Source organism: Macaca nemestrina, chromosome 1, assembly GCF_043159975.1.
Source record: "Macaca nemestrina isolate mMacNem1 chromosome 1, mMacNem.hap1, whole genome shotgun sequence".
Lineage (NCBI taxonomy): Eukaryota > Metazoa > Chordata > Mammalia > Primates > Cercopithecidae > Macaca > Macaca nemestrina.
This window is the reverse complement of record NC_092125.1, coordinates 98,206,171-98,213,131: the sequence shown is the minus strand read 5'-3', so window position 1 is coordinate 98,213,131 and position 6,961 is coordinate 98,206,171. Positions and strand designations below refer to the sequence as shown.

The following is a 6,961-nucleotide window of genomic DNA, read 5'->3' as shown; positions in this document are numbered from 1 at the left end:
TGGCAGGCGGTGACCAGTGAACGGCGGCTGGTGGCGAGTTCCGCCGTGCCAGCTTCCGTTGGCGTTTACCATCGGTGCATGGGTGGTTCAGTGGTAGAATTCTCGCCTGCCACGCGGGAGGCCCGGGTTCGATTCCGGCCCATGCAGCACGCCCTCCCATTTTGGTGCTGCTGCTGCTCCAAATGGAGCTGCGCTCGCCTCTGCCGCCTCCTTACACTCCGGGCGCGCCAGCGTGTCCTGCAAACGGCTGCGCTCCCACGCGCGATGCCCCCTCTGCCCTTTCTTCCGTGCCTCTCTCCACTGACTTGCGGGTGAGGCTGACCCCTCCCCCCTTCCTTGGTAAAAACAACCCCTCCAAACACGAAAGCACGCCAGACACCAGCCCTTGGCAACCTCCTGGTCCTGTTTCTCTTCACTACCCTGCCACCACCTCTGCCCGACGCATTTCACTTCAAGGAATATCGCCAGGCACCACGGGCTTGCACCCACTCGCCCCACCTCTTCTCTTCACCCTTCACCACCTCTACCTCTTTGTCTCTCTCTCTCCCCCTCGATGGCTCCCCACATCCAGAAAATGTTGCCATGGTTGCCCTTCCATCCTGAAGACGGCTTATTTATGTCTGGGGTCCAGTTGCATTCCCTACCCCTTCGGGACGTGGGACGTGGCCTCCAGTCGCTCTGTCACGATGTCTGCCCCACCCTGGGCTGCTTGTCACCTCACCCAGCCCCACTCCGTATTCTGACTGCCCAGCCCAAGCAGCATCCCAGTCTCCCCGGCGGGGATCCCCTTGACCACACAGACTTCCTTCCTTCCAAGACCCACCCGCTGACAATGTACTCTTCCGTCCAGCCTTCAGGCTCAGCCCCTCCCTCCGCCGTCTTTTTCTCACCCCCAACCGCCTTTTCACTCACACACACACAGACACACACACACATTCTCACTCCCTCTCTCTCTCTGTCTCACTGGGTCTCCAGCTCTCTCTCTCTCTCTCTCTCTCTCTCTCTGTGACTCTATCTCTCTGTCTCTCTCTCTCGCACATCCAGCTCTCCCTCTCGCCGTCAATGCCCTCTCTCACACGACTCATATCCCTCAGCCCTGGCCTCCTTCAGGCTCTTCAGACACATGCCAGCTCCGCCACCAGCTGCGATCCCTCCGACCGCATGGGCAGCCCGCGAGGTGCCCTAACGCCCAGGCCTCTGCACGACTTCCGTTTGACTGGATAGCCTCACTCCCAGACCTTGCCAGCCAGTCCTCTGCACCCCTGGACACCCTGGACTCTTTCTTCCAGCTCCCAGCACACGACATGCTTCTCTCCTTTCCTTGGTGTCAGCCCCTTGCCCGGGCTGGGGTGGACGCCAGCCACGGGAACGGACACCTTCGTCATCACTGTCACCCGCTGACATCCACCCACATCGCCCTGGCAAGCAAGCCAGCCTCCCGTGGGGATGGCAAACCTCTCCATCCCCGATAGGGTCTGGTCTCTCTCTGCAGGTGATCCGACTGTGCCAAGATCCCACGAATGACACGGGACAGCTTTGTGCAGTTGGTTGGACCTCTACTTTGCCCCTAAAGAGAGTATTGGCAAGAAGTCGACTGACCTCTGCCATTGACTCGGGGAATCAGCCAAACAGTAGATCAATACGGGTTGAATAGAGGGTTGGAGAACTGGGCTCATCTGTGCTAAGGAGGGGATGGGAAGAAAGTTCCACAGCGAATCTTGGCGTTGGGGATAGGTACCGTCTCCACATGTTCCTTGACACTTGGAGAGAAGATCGAGAGCGTAGGTCAGGCAATGGGAAGCAAACCTCGGCTACAGGTCTATCATGAACCCCAACTCCGCACATGTGGCTTTGGTCAGCTTGGCTGTTGGGTTTTCCCCACCAGCTCCTGCGTCCTCCACGCTTCAATGCCCGTGGCCAGGTTGGTCCAAATAACGGGACCTCTCGAGATTCGTTTTCACATCCAGAATAGGCGAGAATCTCAAACCTGTCAACAGTGAGTGGGAGCACGTGTACACACATGCGCGTGTATGTTGCGGGAAGTCAGGGACCCCGAACGGAGGGGCCGGCTGGAGCTGGGGCAGAGGAACATAAATTGTGAAGATTTTGTTTCCCAAATAATACTTTTATAATTCCTTATGCCTGTCTTTGCTTTTAATCTCTGAATCCTGTTATCTTCGTAAGCTGAGGATGGACGTCACCTCAGGACCACGGTGATAATTGGGTTCACTGTACAAATTGACTGTAAAACATGTGTGTTTGAACAATATGAAATCAGTGCACCTTGATCCTTGAGAAAGAATAGAATAACAGCGATTTTTAGGGAACAAGGGAAGACAGCCATAAGGTCTGACTGACTGCGGGGTCGGGCAAAAAGCGCCGTAGTTTTCTTCTAGCAGAGAGCCCATAAGCGGACGTGCAAGTAGGGAAGGTACCGCTAAATTCTTTTCCTAGCAAGGAATATTGAGATTAATACTCTGGGAAGGGAATGCATTCCTGGTGGGAGGTCTATAAACAGCCGCTGTGGGAACGGCTGTCCTATGCGGTCGAGATAAGGCCTGAGACACGCCCTGGTCTCCTGCAGTACCATCAGGCTTATCAGGGCGGGGAAAAACTGCGCCCTGCTGCGTTTGTGGTCAGGCCGGTTGTCTGCTCTCGAACCCCGTTTTCTGTTGTTTGAGATGTTTATCAAGACAATACGTGCACCGCTGAACGTAGACCCTTATCAATAAATCTGCTTTTGCCCTTTGCCCTGTTCCCTCAGAAGCATGCGATCTTTGTTCTGCTTTTTGCCCTTCGAAGCATGTGATCTTTGTACCTACTCCCCGTTCGTACACCCCCTCCCCTTTTGAAATCCTTAACAAAAACTTGCTGGTTTTGAGGCTCGGGTGGGCATCACGGTCCTACCGATATGTGATGTCACCCCCGGCGGCCCAGCTGTCAAATTCCTCTCTTTGTACTCTCCCTCTTTATTTCTCAGCCGGCCGGCACTTACGGAAAATAGAAGGAACCTACGCCGAAATATCGGGGGCGGGTTCCCCCGATAGGTGTATGAAGAAAATGCTCACCGTCACCCATCGTCGGGGAAATGCAAATGAAAACCACGAGGAGCTGTCATCTTACCCCGCTTAGGATGGCTATCATTAAAGCCGGAGGGAAAATAACCAACCCTGGCGACGAGGTAGACAAAAGGCAAGACTTAGACCCCGTCGGCGGAAAGGCGAATAAGTACAGCCGCCATGAAAAACGGCATGGAGATATCTGAAAACAAAATGCAACAAACCGACAAACAAACAAAACCCCACCCCAACCCTACCCTGCCACCTCCCCCCAACCCCTCGCACACAGATAATTCAAGGTAGAGCTACCTTTGGGCCCGGCAATCCCGCGGATGGGTGTTTAACCAAAGCACCAGGAAATCTGAATTTCCGAGGGATACCTGCACCCCCATGTTTACTGCAGCACTGTTCACAATTGCAGAAACGTCGAATCAACCTAAGCGTCCATCGGCCGGGAAATGGATTAACGAAAACGTGGCATGTGGACACCATGGAATACGATTTGGCCATAAAAAGGAAGGAAATCCTCTCGTCTGCAGCAACAGAGGTGGAACTAAAGGTCACGATGTAACCTCAAATGAGCCGGGCACAGAAAGACACGGAGGGCAGGTTCTGATTCCAATCGTGGAATTGAACAATCAGAAAGTTCACCTTGTGGAGGTAGAGAGCAGAACGATAGACACCAGAGGCTGGAGAGGGTGGGTGGGTGACTGGGTGAAGAGAGGTTGGCGAAATGGGTACGAGCATGCGTTTCGATGGAGGCAATACGTTCTAATAATGTTCCATGGCAGAGTGGGGCGACTAGGGGTCACAACGATGTATTAGCGTGTGTTTCAGAGCTGGAAGACAGCACCTGAGGTGTTCCCAACAGGTAGAGATGACAGATACCCACGGGATGGATGCCCTTCATCCCCTCAGTTGATCATCGATCGCCACGCAATCTACACGTGTTACCGCATGTCACAGGAGTCCCATCAATATCATGTCCGCATGAAGAAAAACATAATCATGCTACAAGGGCGATTGTCACAGCTCTGGCTCCCCAGCGCCATGGCCCGTGGTCTCGGCTCCTCAAGTTCCGCTGCCATTTCTACCAAAGCCGCTGACACCCGTGGAGCCCAATCACGGATCCCGCGCTCCAAGGGTCTGGCACGCCTTGGAAAAGCCAGTGCGCTTGCTGGCATGAGTGGCTCTGGCACGTGGCCCAAACGCTGGGCGCAGATCCCCCGCAGCCGAGAGAGAAGTGGCCCGTCAGCCACCCGGCTTGGCTTGGCGGAAGCCGCTCTGCTCGAGAGTCCTGGCCCATTCCGTGGCCAGACGAGGGTGCGAGGTGGGCGGCGGCGGCGGCGGCGGCGGCGGCGGCGGCGGCGGTAGTGGCCGCGGTCACCTGGCGGCCATGGGAGGAGAAAGCCTGACCCGGCCGGTGGGCCTTGCCACTGAGAAAGAGTGGGAGGGAGGCGAGCACCTGACAAGGAAGAACTGTGACGCGGATGTTGCGAAGGTGGCGCCAGCGAGGCCAAAAGGACGGAGGGGTGGGGGTAGGCGGGGAGGTGGGGGCGCACGTGGAGGCCGCCGGAGGTTGTGGCTGGGGCGCCTGAGAAGCGAGGGAGCCTGTTGGTCAAAAGGGGAGGTGTGAAGGGGCCTGGCAGTTGGCAGGCAGAGCCAAAGAAGGAAGGCTTCCCTGACCGGGAATCGAACCCGGGCCGCGGCGGTGAGAGCGCCGAATCCTAACCACTAGACCACCAGGGAGAGACGGCCTTCAGGGCCCGGCTTGCGCCTCCTGGCCCCAGCGCCTGTGGCCCCAGCATTGGGCGCTACCTTGGCGCCTGTCCCCTGCTTCCCTTTAAAACAAACACCCGCAACCAGCCCCGGAGACGCGGGCGGCAACCCGCCCGCCCCAACCAGCAGCTCTGGCCCTGTTGGCAGCACACCCTCCAAACACCGCGCCCCTCCTTCCCGGGCGCACACGCACGCAGCCCCTGGCCAAGCTCCGACACGAGCCCCGCGCCCGGGACCTCCGCAAAAGGTCGGCCCGCTGCGTTGGCCGGGAATCGAACCCGGGTCAACTGCTTGGAAGGCAGCTATGCTCACCACTATACCACCAACGCCGCACGGCGCGGGCAGCCCCGCCACGCCGGCCCGGGGCTCCCACGAGCGCGCCGCCCACGCCCGGCGCAGCAGCGCCCCGACGCCCCGTCCGTCCGCCTGCCCGCCCGCAGCTCCGCGCTGCCACGGCCCCGCCAAAGGCCGGCCCGCGCCCCACCGGTGCAAGGCGAGCGTGGCTGCCCCGTTCCGCCCGCGTTCTGCGTCTGGGGGCGCTCTCGCTCCCTGGCAGACCCGGGCCGCCGGAGTCCTTCTCCACCAGGTGTCCGGGGGGCACACGGCCGGCGTCCACAGGGTCCTCAACTCCTCCGCCTCCCACCGACCGCCGCCGGGCCCTGTGCCAAGTGGCAGAAAGCCTCTTCCCACAACCACTTTGGGCCGGCAGCTCGCTGGGCGCCCTGGGGGCCAGAGGAGGCCGCCCGGCTGTGGCGATCAAGCGGCGGGCGAGAAGAAAAGGGAGGAGGCCAAGGGGGCCCCTGAGGCCAAGGGGGCCCAGAGGGCCCAGGGGGCCAAGGGGCCAGGCAGGTCAGGCCCGGGATGGCGCCCTGCGACTAGCTGGAGGGCGGAGGAAGGAGAAGGAGGGCCCACAGGCTGGGTCCGAGGCGGCGGCCCTAAAAGGACTGCTGCCTCCCCGTCGGGGAATCGAACCCCGGTCTCCCGCGTGACAGGCGGGGATACTCACCACTATACTAACGAGGACGACGGCCACGGTCGCCGGGACGCCAGACCCCACTCCGACCGCGGACGCCTAGCCCTGCCTTGATCCCCTCCCCCGACCGCAGGGGCCCCGCGCCTGCTCGCCCTCCACCCGCCACCCGCCACCCGCCACCCGCCACCCCGCCACCGTTGGCGCGGCCTACCCCGACACCCAAGAAAGCACCCTGCGGTCCCACTGGGACCCGGAGCCGGACCCCGACAGCTACCGGAGCGGCGTGGAACCTCCCCTTGCGCCCTGCCTGCCGTCTCCAGCGCGGGGATCGCGCCGGCAGGAAGAGGCTGCGGGCGAAACAGCCAGGCTGCCGCTCCTAGGACGTGGTGGGCGCGCGCCCTGCGGGGTTCCGCCAGCGGAGGCGCGGGCGCGGGGGCGGGCGGCGGCGCCCGGCCCGACGCGGACCGTTTGGGTCCGGGGTGGGGACGCGGAGGCGTCCACGCCAACGCCGGCCGGCTCCGTTCACTCGGCGCCCGCTCCGGCCCCGCGGTCCGTCGGTTGCGCACCGAACCCAGACAGGCGCCGGCCAAGGGCGCCGGCGTTCGCGCCGGGTCCCAGCCAGGCGAGCGGCGACGCGCCCCGGCGCGCCGTCAGGATGGCCGAGCGGTCTAAGGCGCTGCGTTCAGGTCGCAGTCTCCCCTGGAGGCGTGGGTTCGAATCCCACTCCTGACAACCCGACCTTTTGGCCCGCCCGCCGGAGGGCAACGCCCATCGCAACCCTGGAGCACCTTTGGTCGGTTCCTGCCTTGAGCCCTTGCCCACTCTCCAAACTCCAGCCCCCTGGAAGCAAGCCTCCAAAACGCCGCCGCTTCTCAGGCACGTCCCTTCTTCCTGCCCACCCGCTCAGGCACGTCCCTTCTTCCTGCCCACCCGCCGCCGTCGCAGAAACAGCCCAGGACCATGCGCCAGCGCCCGCGACCCTTTACCGATTGCCCTTCGGACAGACGCACTCCCCACCACCTCACACGCCCTCTTCCTGGCCCCACACACACAGCGAGCGACCGCGACCACCTTCCACGCTCTTCCCTACCTATCTCCTCCGCCCGCCTTCTCCTCACTCGCCCAAACAGACGCAGCCCAGACTCTGCCC

The 6,961-nt window shown here is 61.4% G+C and overlaps 5 non-coding genes across 5 annotated transcripts; 2 read left to right on the top strand and 3 right to left on the bottom strand.

The window, feature by feature from the left end:
• Positions 1-76: 76 nt before the first annotated feature.
• TRNAG-GCC (transfer RNA glycine (anticodon GCC)) lies at positions 77-146 on the top strand. The gene has a single exon. It is a non-coding gene; the product is annotated as a tRNA-Gly (tRNA).
• A 4,590-nt stretch (positions 147-4,736) lies between these two features.
• Positions 4,737-4,808, bottom strand: TRNAE-CUC (transfer RNA glutamic acid (anticodon CUC)). Its single transcript has one exon. It is a non-coding gene; the product is annotated as a tRNA-Glu (tRNA).
• A 287-nt stretch (positions 4,809-5,095) lies between these two features.
• Positions 5,096-5,167, bottom strand: TRNAG-UCC (transfer RNA glycine (anticodon UCC)). Its single transcript has one exon. It is a non-coding gene; the product is annotated as a tRNA-Gly (tRNA).
• Positions 5,168-5,789: 622 nt separating this feature from the next.
• TRNAD-GUC (transfer RNA aspartic acid (anticodon GUC)) lies at positions 5,790-5,861 on the bottom strand. Its single transcript has one exon. It is a non-coding gene; the product is annotated as a tRNA-Asp (tRNA).
• A 599-nt stretch (positions 5,862-6,460) lies between these two features.
• On the top strand, positions 6,461-6,543 carry TRNAL-CAG (transfer RNA leucine (anticodon CAG)). The gene has a single exon. It is a non-coding gene; the product is annotated as a tRNA-Leu (tRNA).
• Positions 6,544-6,961: the final 418 nt, after the last annotated feature.